A 16,863-nucleotide genomic window follows, 5' to 3' on the forward strand; every position below is an offset into this window, starting at 1 on the left:
GGTATGATGGTAATGTTCTCTAACTTGATGGGGGGCTGGGTTATGTGTAAATGTATGAATTTGGCAAAATTTAACCAATATCCACTATTTGTGAATCTCACTGCATGTCAGTTTTACCTCAAATGAAAGAAACAATAAACAAACAGTGAACTCTAATGAATGATATGCATGCTGAAGTACTTAGGAAAACATACATTTGTGTGTAATTTACTTTAAATGCGTTTAAAAAATAAAATGGAGAGATGGATACATGCGTGATAAAACAAACATAATAAAGTGGAAGAATCTAGCTAGCGATGTATTATGGGTACTTACTATAAAATTCTTGAAACTTTTACTGAATGTTTGAAATCTTCATAGTAAAATCTTGCTCAACCCCAGAACACTGTATTCCCCAACTCTGCTTTATTTTTCTTTAGCACTTGTCACTTCCTTATAGACCACCTGACAGTTTCTTCTCACCAGAGTATAAGATCAATGAAGATAGGAGTGAGATTTTTTGCTTTGCGTTATCCCAGGTCAAGAATCATGCCTAATGCATATAAGTATCCAATAGTTACTTAATAAATAAATGAGCCAGTGAATTACATCAGTTACTTAAGGTCCACTAACTATTACCATTTGGAATAGATTTCATAAAGAAATGAAGACAACAGTTCCTAAAAGCAAATAAAAAATTAAACCTGTAATCCCTGTACTTTAGGAGGCTGAGGTGGGTGGATCACTTGAGGTCAGGAGTTTGAGATTAGCCTGACCAACACAATAAAACCCTGTCTTTACTGAAAATATGAAAAATTAGCCGGGTATGGTGGCATGTGCCTGTAATCCCAGCTACTTGGGAGGCTGAGGCAGGAGAACTGCTTGAACCTGTGAGGTGGAGGTTGCAGTGAGCCAAGATTGTGCCACTGCACTCCAGCCTGGGTGACAGAGCAAGACTCAATCTCAAATAAATAAATAAATAGAATACATTTTGCTTTTGTATCTGAAATATTTAAGGATAGTATCTGGCAAGGAAAAGAGCAATTTAATATTTATTATTTTCCACAAGAAATAAATGATAGAAGGTTATCACTCTCTACCTGTCCTCATGCTTAAAGCTCAGTACTCAAATTAATTTTTAGAATACAAAAAGGAAGACTTTTGTTAAGGTACAGATAAAACTATTTCTCTTCAGCGTGAAACATTTGCCAATTTACTTTCCTCACAAAATACACAGGATGTAAAGTCAAGTGACTTAGTGGCACCATCAGAGGCAGTACAGGCCTGAATTCCATTCTGATCCTTGTTCTCTCATGTCCTTATTTGTGCCCCTACTACCCCTTTAGGCTTAGGATGTTTGTGCTGTGAGTGAGTATTAAGAGCCTACATGCCTCATGTGAGGTGTGACAATGTCAATGGGAAGGGAATAAAATTAAACTCTCTTTCTATGCTTAGAAAAGCCACAATCTAATTGAATCATTTCTCCAAAATTAAAATTTAAAAGGCCCCCAAAACTGTTACTTTTTGTTGTAATCTTTATGCTGATGATTTCTATGCCTCCAAAATAGCCCCAAGAGCAGTAAAATACAAATGTGTATTTTTTTTTTGCTAAAATGCCCTACAGAGGCAGCAATAAACTAATTTAAATCTGTCTAAAAGTGCTTATATAATCAATAGCACAAACTAAATCTGTCCCAATGTTTAGTCCCTTACCCTTGCATATACACACTCTTGCAATTTCATCAACTATCATAGTTTCAACTACCATTTGGATGCTAGTGATTATTCTAAATCTTAATTTCTAGCTCAGATTTCTGAACTTCAGACATGTCTATAAAGACCTTACTATGTATGTTCCACAGACATCTCTCACATAACATCGACACCCCTGCTCTGTGACTCTCCAAATCTCTTCCTCCTCCTGACCTAGCTCAGTAAGTTGCACATTCATCTATCCAGTCACCCAAGTCAGAAGCCTCAATGTTTCCAGCTCCCTCTTGCTTATTTCCTCATTTTCAAATCAAGCACAGATATCTCATTTGTTTTATGAGTAGAAATTACTCAATACTTTTCCATCCCAAGGCCACAGTTCATAGAGCAAGTGGCCTTCTAACCTCTAGTATCACATTACTCTCCACTGGTCTTTCTAAGAATCTGACCAAGTCACTCTGACACTTCATCTTTGGTTCTTTATTGCTTCCCTGGTGAAATTCAAACTTGCCTTGGCAAACAGGCCCTCATGACCTAGCTCTAGCTAATTCTTCCAGTTCAACACCCGACCACTCTTGCGCCTGAATTTCCTACTCCACCTAGAATGAGCATCTAGTAGAACTTTCTAGTAACACCTATATGTACTGTTCCCTGTCTCTAACTTCATCTATAACCCTTCTCCCTTCTTTACAATTCTACTAGGAAGTCTACTCTCCTTTTGGAAAGTCTTCCACAATGATTATGTAATACTCTCACTATGGTAACATAAAAAACAGGCAGAGGTGACTTAAAAATGTCTATCTTCATAAAGGTTCAACTGAAATCTTTATAAAGTGGAAAACTGAGCCGAAAACTGAGCAAATTAGAATCCTGAAAAAAAATTCCTGATAGAGATTCCATGCTTCTGAACAACCTACTTCACACACACTGGAAGTGGCAGGGGATAAACAATTAACAATAAGGATGTAGATTCCCCACAGACTGCTTATTTGCTATAGGGGAAAGGTAGTAACTATGCTGTGAGAAAACCGGACCATGCTTTCACCAGGTGAAAACTACCATTACCAGTGAGGTACAGATGTATGTGTGCCTTCAGATGTGATGCTTTGGGGACACAACATCCCTTAATGTGATATTCCAGCTGGGAATGCAAAACTTCAATATGAGAAAACATCAGATAAACCTAAAATGGGGTCACTCCATTAATAAAGTCAAAACTATATTCTTCAAAAATATCTACATCATAAAACATGAAAACGTCCATGAAAAATCTGAAAAATTGTATTTTTTTCTTTGAGACGGACTCTTGCTCTGTCGCCTGGGCTTGAAGTGCAGTGGTTCAACCTCAGCTCACTGCAACCTCCATCTCCTGGGTTCAAGCGATTTTCCTGCCTCAGCCTTGCTAGTAGCTGGGATTACAGGCATGTGCTCCCACGCCCAGCTAATTTTTTTGCATTTTTAGTAGAGACAATGCTTCACCATTTTGGCCAGGCTGGTCTCAAACTCCTGATGTCAGGTTATCTATCCACTTTGGCCTCCCAAAGTGCTGGGATTACAGACATGAGCCACTGTGCCTAGCCAACATCTGGGAAACTATTTAGGGGTTTGATGTAACAACTTAAATGGTTTGGGAAAAAATATGTGTGTACATGTGAGAAAGAGAACAAATGATAAAGCAAATGGGGTAAAGTATTAACAACAGACATTATCTGGGTAAAGGGTATGTACTTACTACTCCTTTCCTTGCAACTTTTCTGTTAAGCAAAAATTACTTCCAAATACTAGTTCTTCCCCCCCCTCCAATAAAGCTAAGAGCAAAAGGACTTTTAGAAAAGTAGAATCTGTACAAGAGACTCAAGTACTGCTTCCAGAATTGTTACCACATAACTGCATAATCTTTACAAGTCAGTAACAGTTTCTTTCTTAAATTCCCTATCTTAATTTCTTAATTTCTCTATTTAAACTAGATAGTTTCAGAATACTGTCTTCTGAAAAGTAGTTACATGCAGGGTTCTGTGAATAAATAATTTTGGGATATGCATAGAGGCAGGGATAAACTACGCTGAACTTCTTTACAGAAGAATCCTCACAGATTTTATGTATGCCAAACTATTATGATCTTCCAAATAAATAATATAGAATTCAACATTTCTTAGTCATTTGACCTTTTTTTTATTTTTAGACAGAGTCTTGCTCTGTTGCCCCCACTAGCGTGCAGTGGTGGGATCTCAGCTCACTGCAACCTCTGCTTCCTGGGCTCAAGTGATTCTCCTGCCTCAGCCTCCCAAGTAGTTGGGATTATAGGTGAGAGCAACCACACCTGGCTTTTGACCATGTTAATGTGATTTCTTTAAATGTTTGGTGGGACCTGATCTTCAATTTACAGTACCATTCTCCTCTACAATATACGTCATCAATTTTGGGAAACACCATCTTGTAACTCCATTCACTGTCCAACTCATAATGAGATCTTTCTCACTTCATTTTTTTTTTATAAGGGGGCTATATTTTGACTATGAAATCTCAAAACAGATCTACCTTTAGTGGTTAAAGAAAAGATTAAGGGCCGGGCGTGGTGGCTCACGCCTGTAATCCCAGCACTTTGGGAGGCTGAGGCGGGTGGATCATGAGGTCAAGAGATCGAGACCATCCTGGTCAAAATGGTGAAACCCCGTTGTCTACTAAAAATACAAAAAATTAGCTGGGCATGGTGGTGTGTGCCTGTAATCCCAGCTACTCAGGAGGCTGAGGCAGGAGAATTGCCTGAACCCAGGAGGCGGAGGTTGCGGTGAGCCGAGATCGCGCCATTGCACTCCAGCCTGGGTAACAAGAGAGCAAAACTCCATCTCAAAAAAAAAAAAACAAAAAAACCCAACAAAGATTAGAGATTGTTAAACTATATGTCCTGGGGCCAAATCTAGTCCACAACCTGTTTTTTTAAATAATCATATTGGAACATAGCCACACTCACTGTTCTGCATATCATTCCACAGCTGCTTTTGCCCTTCAGCAAGAGACTTGAGTAGTGATGACAGAGACTGTAGGGTCACTGAATCTTAAAAGATTTACTACCTGATTCTTTACAGAAAAAAATCTGCAGATCTTTGATACAGACCTGTTTTTTTTTGTTTCCCCCCACCCGAGATGGGATCTTGCTGTGTTGCCCAGGCTGGAGTGCAGTGGCTATCAAGCACAAACAGCACTTTACAGCCCCAAATCCTGGGCTCAAGTGTTCCTCCTGCCTCTGCCTCCCAAGTAGCTGGTACTACAGGTGCATGCCACCACACCCAGCTTAGATCAATTTAATTTTTGAGCTTCAGCAGTCTGGTTTTGGTAAGGGAAACCAGTGACAGAGGCTAAAGCATGCTGTACTATTTACATGGTGAAAATGAGAGAAGAAGAAAGTAAAATTAAGTTAAAAAATTTTATCACTATGTTCAGATCCTTTCTTAGACACTTCATGTTCACTCTGAAGATTATTATACCTGTTTTACGGGTATAATAAGTGAGGCTCAGTAAGATGAAGTCACTTGCCCAAAGTGGTGGAAATAGGATTTGAACTGAGGTCTGACTCCAGAACCCCATGGTCTTTCTACTGTAGCTTAATTCTTCCTTCTTGTCTTCTTTTGGTTTCTTAGCTTTGCTTACAGAATTCTCCTTAGTGTGCTTCTACTTTACTTTAGCTCCTAAGACTTATCTGCTGTTAATGTCCAGGCATCCTGGATATGAAGGACAGAGCTGAGGAAGAGGAAGTCACGAGAGCCAAGACCAGGTACAGATGCTTCCCTATGCCATTCTTAATCACGCGTTAGCATTACATATATAGCAGTTCACAGTAAAAAGTCTGTTTTTCTTTAGTAAGCATTGTTTTATCTTGCTTAATATACACAAAAATAGAACACTATTATTAAAGTTTTTTAGTTCTTCCTCTGGATTTCTAACACTTTGCCTCTCTGACACATTTACTGTACCATATGTGGCAACAAAATAATCTTCTTTCTACAGAAAGTAATCAGAGAGGAGTTTACTTATAAGGAATACAGGCCAGGTGTGGTGGCTCGCGCCTATAATCCCAGCACTTTGGGAGGCTGAGGCAGGTGGATCAACTGAGGTTGGGAGTTCAAGACCAGCCTGATCAATGTGGAGAAACCCCGTCTCTACTAAAAACTATTATTAGCCAGGCATGGTGGCGCATGCCTGTAATCCCAGCTACTCTGGAGGCTGAGGATTGCACTCCAGGCAATGAGTGAACAGTCTGTCTTAAGAAAGGAATCGAGCTTAATACTTTATTATTACTAAAAAATCTACCATAAAAGAAGTTAGAAGATAATGAAATTATTTACCACCCAGAGAGAGAAGGAGTTATGTGATTAACTAAATAGGTTGAAACAAAGTATCAATCAAGTAGACTAAATCTGACCATGCCCTGTTCTTTTATCAAAAATAACAGATTTATCTATGGTTGTTTTCTTGCCAGTCAATGTAGCACTTACTTGTTGTTACACTTACTTTATTACATACATTGTTTACTTATCTAAAATACAAACCTTTAGGGTTTGTATGAAAGCTAACATTTGTGCATGTTTAAGCTAACACTGGAATACTATAATGTGCCTCTAGTATGAGAAGCAATAGTTCTCATCAATATGTGGGAGCTAAAAAGAAAACAACAAAAATTGAACTCATGGAGACAGAGAATAAAAAGGCTGGGAAGGGTAGTGGAGAGGGACGGATAAAGAAGGGATGATTAATGGGTACAAAAATATAGTGAGATGGAATAAGATCTAGGGTTTGGCAGCACAATAAAGAGACCATGATTTTATTTTAACCTTGATTTATTGTATATTTCAAAACAACTAAAAGAGTGGATCTAGAATGTTCATAACACACTGAAATGATAAATGCTTGAGGTGATGGATACTCTAATTACCCTGATTTGATCATTTACACACTGTATGCTTGTATCAAAATAACACATGTACCCCATAAATATACATATTATGTATCCATGATTTTTTTAAAAAAGTGAAGTATATATAATGTACTTCTTATTTACTTCGGATTAAAACTAAAAATAATCTTATAGAATTTTCTTCCTTTTCACTATCATGAAGTCTCTAAGTTTCACCAAAACCATAAAATCCCCAGTGTAATTTCTGATATTTGTAGTAGTAGCATCTTCCTGGACTGGTTAAAAAATGAAACTTTGACAATCTCAAAACTTTCTTTTTAAAATATAAGTCTTCCCTCTCATTTACTCGAACTCACCCCCTTTCATTTATAATTACCACCATAGTAAATATTTCATAATTTCTAGTTAGTTTAATATTATTTGATACCATACATTCTTTTCTTCTATATTGTATAATGTGGTGTAAGGAAACAATGTTTGTGATTTCATTAGAAGAGTCTATCAAATAGGAAGGCATATCCATATATAAAAGATAGAATAATACTATTCAACAGCACACAATGATCAGAAATCTGAATTGGAATTCCACAGTCTGCTGTTTACTAATTGTGACTTGACTCTTCTAAACCAAATTTCCTTATTAGTAAAATCAGGTAATTGCCATTATAGGAAGAAAAAGAGATAAGAAACTGACATAAACCTCTTAGCACAGTCCTTAGCACACATGTATTAGCTCTCTGACTAATGAAATCAACTCAACCTGTCTCTTTACTGGTAAAGCACAGAAAATGCCACTTAACTTCAAATGATGCCATGAGGATTAAATAAAGATATGTCCATAAAGTCCTGATGCATTTATTATTCTAATAGGCAAATTATAATAAGTAATGGCCTAAGTTATTAATAGAAATAGTTTAGTAATTCTTTAATAAATAAGCTTAATAGTTAACTCTAAGAAATCTTACTCTTATAGAATACAGGAAGAAATAATAAATTTTTAGAAATTTAATTCCAAATTTACCTTGTGTTTTCTTAAAAGATACTCTTTCTCCTACTAATCTTAAAAAAATTTTTTAAACCTTGAACTAATTTTTATTGGCAGACCATCACTGTTAACAAGTGTCAACCTATGAACATAATCGAGTCTCACTACAGAACTTGAAGACTTATGATAAATTCAGGTGCTATACTATACTGACTATAGTCAGTCACTTCAACCTGTACAAGAGAATGAGATCTGTCTACACACTGTAAAACATAAAACAAAATAAAAAAGAAAAGCACATATCACCATCCCAGGGAAGCCTTGTTTTTAACTATGATTTTTAACCAAGCTTTTCTGATTAAATTAATGGCAACAATTCATTTCAAAGATTATACCACATACCTCAACCTTCAGTGATACAAACTTTTGAGATATGAGATAACTCACTGGATCCTTCTTAAAACTAAATGCTATGTAAAATTAATATGGTTTCCTCTTTCCTATGGAAACAAGAGAAAATTCATAACAACTTTAATTTGCACAGGAAGGGGCAAATGGTTGAAAAATGTGCCATAAAAGGAGGAAAATTCTTTTCTTGTAAAGGTCCTGACACTAATATAAACACCACATAAATTCCCTTATTTCAGAGTGGAAGGAGATAAAATACATTAAATAGATAAAGCTTCCAGATAATATTTAAGATGTTCCCTACAAAAACATTAAGTAAGCCATACTAAAAGTTTGTATCATGCATTAAATTTGGTCTGAACGAAAGGCTGATTCTTCCAAATGTAAGCAAAAAATAATTATCGATCTCATTACAAAGAAGCAAACTGTGGCAGACACTGATGGTCATTTTTTTTTTAACTCTATAAAGGTGAATTAACTCTTTCCATTAATCAATGGTAGCAGACGATTGGTGTTACAACAGTTAGGGCTTTAACTTACTTTTTAATAGAGGGAAGAAGGATAAGGACATTAAACTCAGATCAGATGAAACATGGCCTGCTAAAGTTACACCTCCTCTCTCTTCTTAAATATTTCCAAAAAACAATACAGTTAACACACTGCAAGGAGTTGTAGGATAGAATCTACAATATCCCCACTTCCTTATCCTTCCTCTTCCAATACACAAAACAAATACTGAAAGGGTGAGTCTTCAGAGCTGTTCACCAGATATTTCTGTATGATTGCACTTTCTGGCTGTCCTGTGGCTGGGTGGGGTTAGGTGACTAATTCTGGCCAGTGAGTTGTAAGTCAAAGTGACCTATATGACTTCTGAACCATAGCATTTAACTGTTGGTGAAAGCTGTGAAATCTTCTTTCTGTTGCCAGGCTTGAGATGTTTACTGTTGTACCAGCCTGGTTCCCCTGCTGATCCAGGGCAGTGATCCAAAATGTGACAAGAATAAGAAAAAAAACTTTGGATATTATATGCCACCAACATTTTTAGGTTCATGGTTATCGCAGCATATCCTAGCCCATCCTAACAAATATAAATTGGTACCTGGAGATAAGATACTATTATAACAAAAAAATAAAATAACATGCCACTGGCTTGAAGGTCAGGCAGCAAGAAAACTTCTCAGAGGCTAGAAGGATAGCAATCCTTATCAAGAAATATAAAATATTTGATTAAAAATCAATTACAATAACTTGAAAAGCAGATAGATAATATATTTAATAAATGTATAGCTTTAGGGGAACAGGTTAAAAAACTGGACAAAAACGCTCACCATGACCGACCATCAGGGTAATGCAAATCAACACCACAATGAAATTTCACCTCACTCCTGTCAGAAGGGCTATGAGAAAGCCTAAAAATAACAATTGCTGATGAGGATGCAGAGAAAAAAGAACTCTCACACACTGTGGGTGGGAATATAAATTAGTACAGCCATTACAGAAAACAGTATGGAGAGGGTCCTCAAAAATGAGGAGGATCAATGTAAATGACCATCAATAGATGAAGAAAATGTGGTGTGACACACATACACACACTGGAATACTATTCAGCTACAAAAAGGATGAAATTCTGTCATTTCCTACAACACAGACAAGCCTAGGAGATATTATGCTAAGTGCGATACACCAGACACAGAAAGACAAATACCACCTGATCTCATTCATATGTGAAATCTCAAAACAAAACAAAACAAAACGAAAAATAACTCACAGAAGTTGAGGGTAAGAACAGGGTTTACCAGAAATTGGGGATAATAGGAGGGATGGGAAACAGGGAGAAGTTGGTCAAGGGGTACAATTCACAGTTAGATAGGAGTAAGTTCTGGTACTCTATTGGACAGTAGAGTGACTATTACTAACAGCAGCACATTATATGTTTCAAAATAGCCAGAAGAAACAAACGTGAGTGTTCTCACAACAAAGAAATGACAAATGCTTAAGGTGATGGCTATGTTAATTGCCATGATCTGGTCATTACACAGTATACACATATACTGAAACATTACTCTATAAATATAGTCATGCATTGCTTAATGGGAATCTGTTTTGAGAATTGCATCATTAGGTGATTCTATCATGCAAATACCATAGCTTTTACTTAAACTTACATAGTAGCTTACTACATTCCTAGGCTATATGGTACAGCTTATAGACTACTAACCTCTATAGTATATTACTGTACTGATTACTGTAGGCAATTATAACAAAAAAGCATTTGTGGATCTAAGCATGTCTAAACATGGAAAAGGTAGAGTAGGAATATGGTATTATAATTTTGGGGGACACCAGAGTCATATATGTGATCTGTTGTTGACTGAAACATCAGTATGCAGCACATAACCATATATACGATTACCATGTGTCAGTTTTAAAAACTCTAACATTAAAATGGTATGTTGGTTGTTCTGTGTTTGGTATTCCAAGAAAGAAATGAATTTTAAAACTGACCAGACTTAATAATCAGGAATAAAAGGAAGACGGCCCCTAAATGGTGAGGCTTGTGTAGTTGGAAGAGAAGATTTCTCAACCCCAAGCCGTAAGTTTAAAAACCACCAGAGGCTTTGAGCGACAAAGAGTATCCTATTCACCATTAAAACATCTGAATGGGTTAAAGAGTCTCACAGCAGAGATCCAATTAAAATTATGACAACCAGTAAATGCTCTCAGTTGAATAAAATGCTCTGAGATAAAGAAAAAGACACACACACACACACAAACAAACACACACAGAGCCCAACAGGTTCCTGGTAGCAGCGTTTATAAGACAGACATCTGGTAAAGAACACTGGCAGATGAGCTGAAGGTCAATGCATTAGAAACTTGCACGGTTGTGCTGTCAACAAACAACCCAGAGCCTGAATTAAAAACCTCATTTAAAAGCATGCTTAAGTTTCCAACTTTCTATTGGAAGCAGGTTGTCAAGCCTTTTAGCCCCCAACGAGGGCATATTTTCCAATGACTACTTCAAATAAGGCTAAGGAATATGGTGGAAAAGGAGGAATCTCCTAGGTATCAACGGCGACAGCCACACACACACAAAAACAATGGCCTGGGGAGAGGAGTCCCCGACACCCAGACCTAGTGCTGAAACAAGTACACTCCCCATATCTAGTATAAGTGGGGCTGGCGGGGATTTCTGAATGGCTGTGGGATGAGGACTGCAGTGCTCCTCTAAAGTTCTGTTATCCACATGGGATTGCTTATTGGGGTTATCCTGTCCCTGTTATTTCAATGTATATTGAGTGTGGTGGGAAGGTGGTTTCAGGTAACATTTTTGTTCACAGTTCCCCAGGTCAACAGGAAACACATATAGATCTGATATATGGAATTATGTGTATCACCTAGAAACTCTAACTTGGATGCTGTCCTTACCTGGGACTTCTGAGCTGGCTTCACTGGGGAAGAGGAGTGTATTTTCTCTGTGAGACGGGTAAGCCAAACCTTGGCCTACTTATTAACAATGTTGTTTCTGCCTTTTGGTCATACGACAAGATTGTACCTTCTGGCTCCTTTATGATGAGATGCAGCTATGTTTCTTGTTCCGGCCAATGAGCTGTGAGCAAAAACGGTATGTAACTTCTGGCCAAAGCATCTTAGCAGCAGATGCAAAGAAATACATGAGTTCTTCTCTTTCCTCCACTGCAGTGTACACAATGTTTAGGATAAAGGCTGCTCTTCCAGTCTGCATCCTGGAGTGAGGCCACATGGAACAGAACCCCAAATCAACCCAGTGGATAGTGCAATGGTAAAAATAGAACTTTGTTGCAAAGCCACTAAGATTTTGAGATTGTTATGTTTAGAGCCCAACCATACTTATCCTAATAAATGGAGGGAAACCCTTAAACTCAATTGAACATTCAAGTAAGAGGCAAGCATATAGATCATCTATTTCAAGTTTTCTCTATAAATGATAAAAACGAGGGCTGGCAGTTAAGCCACTTGTCTAATCACAGAGTAACCACATGGTAGACACTGCTGGAACCATCAATACCCTCATGTAACGATAAATTACAGTAAGAGTTATGTCCCTAAATCTCTACACACAGCTCTGGGATAGACTAAACTAGAAACATATGAATAAATTAACAATAAGCCAATCCAGTCACTTATTAAAAAATTAGACATTAAGCTCCAATGCTAGAGGTACCTGGAGGTTAGAGTCATGTGGTGAGACTATAACCAAATAACGACATAAATAAAATGGAAATTTACAGCAGTAATTGCTATGAAAGATGATATTATGAGAGCCCAGGACAGTCCTGTCATAATGAGTGGATACATAATGAAGTGATCTTGAGCTGAGATCTGAAGGATCAGTGGGAGATTACTAAACCAACCCAAAGGGGAAAGGTGTTTCAGTGCATGAGAATAAATGAGAAATGATTCTGTGGCTGAAGGGAATTTGAAGGCTCTGGGAGACATAAGGGCCAGATTACATAAAGCCTAGTATATAATGCCACTTTGAAAACAATGAGTACTCTTCACAGGTTTTTAGCAAGAGTGACACAATGAGATTTCCTTTTTCAAAGGGCCACTGGTTGTATTAATACTGGGAGGCAGCAACTGTAGTCTTGGGAGAACCGGTGAGGAAGTTACTTAAATTTAGGCAAGAGATGACAGTACCTTGAATTAGAAAAGTGGCAAGGAGACAGTAACATCTGAGATATTTGGAACTTATTTAAACGTTATTACCTGGAATTTTTACTCAGGATATTTTCAACTCTTGTTAGCCTGTCTACACCTTCAGCCTAGTTCTCTCATTTCTCCACTGGATTCACAGTCAATCCGAGTACATTAAGCTGAGTGGAAGGGCAGCAAACAAAAAATAGCATTTATATCACAAGTATGCCTCTCCAACAGCCCCAGCAATAAGTATGGGTGATCATCTTGTTTCATGCCACTTTATTTGGTAGTCAGACTCACTGGATTAGATTCTATTATTTCCCAATTGATAAGGCAGGCTGCTTAGCAAAAAATTCTGGATGCAAATCTTAGAAATTGCAGATTTTATTCAAATGTAAGATTCCAGACAGGATTTAAGGTAGTTAGGCCCATAAATAAAGGAACATTATTGTAAGAATTAATTGGCTTCTTGCTAGGGATGCAAAGTATTACGCATCCTTGAGAAATAAAGTGTTTTAGATATGAACAAGAAATAAGATTCAACTGAAACACTTTATGGGAAAAAAAAACCCAGTTGTAAAAATATAAAGTCCAGAAAAAAATGTTAATCATAAGCATTTTTTTCTGTCCTGTCTCCAAAAAAGCAGAACAAAATGTTTCATCACTACAAAAGTTAGAATGTCTGATCTCACATGTTGTACAAAATCACAGTGTAAAAGTTCAAATGTAGGATGAAATAAAACTTAATGTTTTTAAAATAGCGTATAGAAAATTACAAGCCAAATAAATCAAGGTATATTATTTATTATTTCCATGCATTTCAGGGTATACAGAAAAAAAAGACTGCTATTTTCTTTTACTTAAATTGCATTACAAAGAAACATTCACAAAGGGGAAAAAATCCATACAGAATTCTAATATGTAGTTTCAAGATTACATTATGGTAAATGAAAAGGAAACTTTAATTAGCTGGGCGTGGTGGTGGCTGCCTGTAATTCCAGCTACTCAGGAGGTTGAGGCAGGAGAATCGCTTGAACCCGGGAAGCGGAGGTTGCAGTGAGTCAAGATCACACCACTGCACTCCAGCCTGGGCAGAAAGAGCAAAACTCCATTTCAAAAAAAGAAAAAAAGAAAAGAAAGAAAAGGAAACTTTAAGGCAGGTAATATGGTAACTGCAACTAAAATCTTCATTTTCAAAACTTTCAGATCAGAGAGAAGAAATTTTAATGTACTAAAGTTTAGAGTAAAATAACTGGTTTTGATTTTACATTATCTATTGTACTTATATTTACTTCAAATGAAAACAAAAAATTGATGACTTCTCCGGAACTTAGTATTATAAGTTGGTTTACATGGTTTTATGAGACTTAGAGAGAGATAACATAAACTATCCAAAGTAAAAATAAGTATTTCTGATATTTACAATAGGGACTTAAGAAAGATTACCTCAGATTGTTTTATTTACTAGGTGAATTACAAGCCCCTTCAAGATAAGACGTGTTTGTATATTCCACACTATTTAGCATCATACTTTGTAAATGTAAGTTTACAAGTATTTGATGAGTAAGTCATCTCCTAAGTCAACACGATATACAAGTAGTCTAAGCATAACATTTCACAAAATACACTTTGGGAAAGGCCATAACATTTTTTCTGGCTTAAAATTTTCATTTATTAAAACGTCTCATGTCCTTCCCATAAACCACAGGTTAAATCTTACTTTATTAGTCTCTCTCCAAATGCTCAAAGGCTGGAAAACACAAAACAGGTACCTGATTACCACTTTAGAATACAAAGTTATCACTGACTACCTAGATTTTCCCAGAACTTTTCAAACACTAATTTAAGAAACACTTGTGCCAGTACAATATTAAGCCTTTAAGATACAACAGTTTTTGCTTTCAGAGGGTTTGTTGCAAAGGAAACAATCATAAATGAATCTGTTTTCCAAAAGTGCTATGACGGGGATTGGAAAGGCTTCATAAAAGTTGATAGCTAACAGGTTTGTTGAATGGATAGAAGAAAAGCAAAAGCATTTGGGGTAAAGGGCAATATAAGTAAAGGCAGAAGTGAGAGACAGCATGGCCCACTGAGAGAGCACACAGTATAGCTCAGTTCACTGAGCAGAGACTTGTGGTAGCCAGCCTGCAGGATGGTGCCCAATGATCTCTCTGTGTCTTGGTGTTCATTCATACCCTTGGGTAGTCCCCTCCCACAGTGAACAGGGTTGGTCTGTGTGACCAACAGCACATGGCAGAAGTGATGGCATGTCACTTCTAAGAATAGGTGATAAAAGACTTGCATGTACTCTTACCCACTTGGTACATACTCTTGAATCATGTGTTTTGTGGGAAGCCAGAAGTCATGTTGTGAAGACACACAGGTAGTAGAGAGAACTGCAGGATGGTGGACAGAAGTGAACAATGTAAGCAAGCCTGGAAGCAGGGCTGCAGCTGACTGCAACCCTAAACAGCTTTTATGCAGAACCACCCAACAGATGTTGCCTTTGGATTCTTGATCCTAATAAACTTGAGATTACAAAATAATTGTTTTAAACTGATACATTTTGGGCAATTAGTTACACAGTAACAGATAAGTAACACATGATGATACTGACAATCCTCACTACTATAATAAAGCACTGAAATGTTGGATTGGCTTTGGAAACAGACCAGGGCTTTTAAGGATGGTATCAGGGAAGAAGCTGTTTTAAAAAGTCTCATGGATTTCATAAGGCTACAAGGAGAACTAAAAAGTGAGGTAGACGTTATTGGAAACTAGAAGAGGAGATATCTTTGTTAGGAAGGGGCAGGAGGCTTAGTAACACTGTGACCTCTGGTCATATAAAAACTGAAAATTTTAGCTGTGCGTGGTGGCTCATGCCTGTAATCCCAGCACTTTGGGAGGCTGAGGCGGGCAGATCATGAGGTCAAGAGTTCAAGAACAACCTGACCAACATGGTGAAACCCCATCTCTACTAAAAATACAAAAAAATTTAGTTGGGTGTGACGGTACATGCCTGTAATCCCAGCTATTCAGGAGGCTGAGACAGGAGAATTGCTTAAACCTGGGAAGCGGAAGTTGCAGTGAGCTGAGATTGCACCACTCCACTCCAGCCTGGGCGACAGAACGAGACTCCGTCTCAAAAAACAAACCAAAAAACCCCACAAAATTTTGGCAGAGCATGGTGGTTCACGCCTGTAATCCCAGCACTTTGGGAGGCCAAGGCGATTAGCCTGGGCAACACGGTGAAACCGCATCTCTACTAAAATACAAAAGAAAATTAGCTGGGCCTGGTGGTGTGCGCCTGTAGTCCCTGCTACCCAGGAGGCTGAGGCAGGAGAATCACTTGAACCCAGAAGGTGGAGTTTGCAGTGAGCTGAGATCCTGCCACTGAATTCCATCCTGGGAGACAAAGCGAGACTCTGTCTCAACCACCACCACCACCACCTGGACATTTTCTGTAATTAACTGGGTGATTTAGCTAAAGAGAGTTTCAGGGCCGGGCACAGTGGCTCAAGCCTGTAATCCCAGCACTTTGGGAGGCCGAGGCGGGTGGATCACGAGGTCAAGAGATCGAGACCATCCTAGTCAACATGGTGAAACCCCGTCTCTACTAAAAAATACAAAAAAAAAAAAAAAAAAAAAAAATTAGCTGGGCGTTGTGGAGCGAGCCTGTAATCCCAGCTACTCGGGAGGCTGAGGCAGGAGAATTGCCTGAACCCAGGAGGTGGAGGTTGCGGTGAGCCGAGGTTGCGCCATTGCACTCCAGCCTGGGTAACAAGAGCGAAACTCCGTCTCAAAAAAAAAAAAAAAAAAGAGTTTCAATAGAAAGTGCTGCCTTGCCTTTTCTGCTATATACAGCAAAAAATGAGAAGACATAAATTAAATCAGGACCACTTAAAGAAGAGCAAGGACTTGATGGTTTTGAAAATTTGCAGTCTCTTCAGATTGCAAACAATGCTAAACTTCAGAAATGGATTCTGAGCCAAGATCAAATCCAGGACACTGCCAGAAAAACATGTTCCAAAATCTAAGCCATGGGAGTAACCATAAAATCTTCTGTTAAGATCTCAAAAATACCAAAGACAGTACCTCAGAATATTACTTTATCAGACAAAAGGCCTCTTAGAATTATGCACTTCACAGCGTCTTCTCAGTCAGACGATAAAGCTTTGCAAGGTGAAGG

At 37.8% G+C, this 16,863-nt stretch overlaps 1 protein-coding gene across 6 annotated transcripts in view; it reads right to left on the reverse strand.

Moving 5' to 3' along the window:
• Positions 1–16,863, reverse strand: part of EPC1 (enhancer of polycomb 1) — a 109,342-nt gene that overhangs the window by 43,174 nt on the left and 49,305 nt on the right. For 2 of the 6 annotated variants that reach the window (XM_078329850.1, XM_035307138.3), the window contains exons 2-3: positions 12,744–12,850; positions 11,424–11,604 (exon numbers count right to left, since the gene is read on the reverse strand). The exons of the other annotated variants lie outside the window; for them this stretch is intronic. The gene's annotated coding sequence lies outside the window, so the exon portion shown is untranslated. The remainder of the gene's footprint in view (positions 1–11,423; positions 11,605–12,743; positions 12,851–16,863) is intronic. 6 annotated transcript variants of the gene reach the window in all.

Source organism: Callithrix jacchus, chromosome 7 (assembly GCF_049354715.1).
Source record: "Callithrix jacchus isolate 240 chromosome 7, calJac240_pri, whole genome shotgun sequence".
Classification (NCBI taxonomy): Eukaryota; Metazoa; Chordata; class Mammalia; order Primates; family Cebidae; genus Callithrix; species Callithrix jacchus.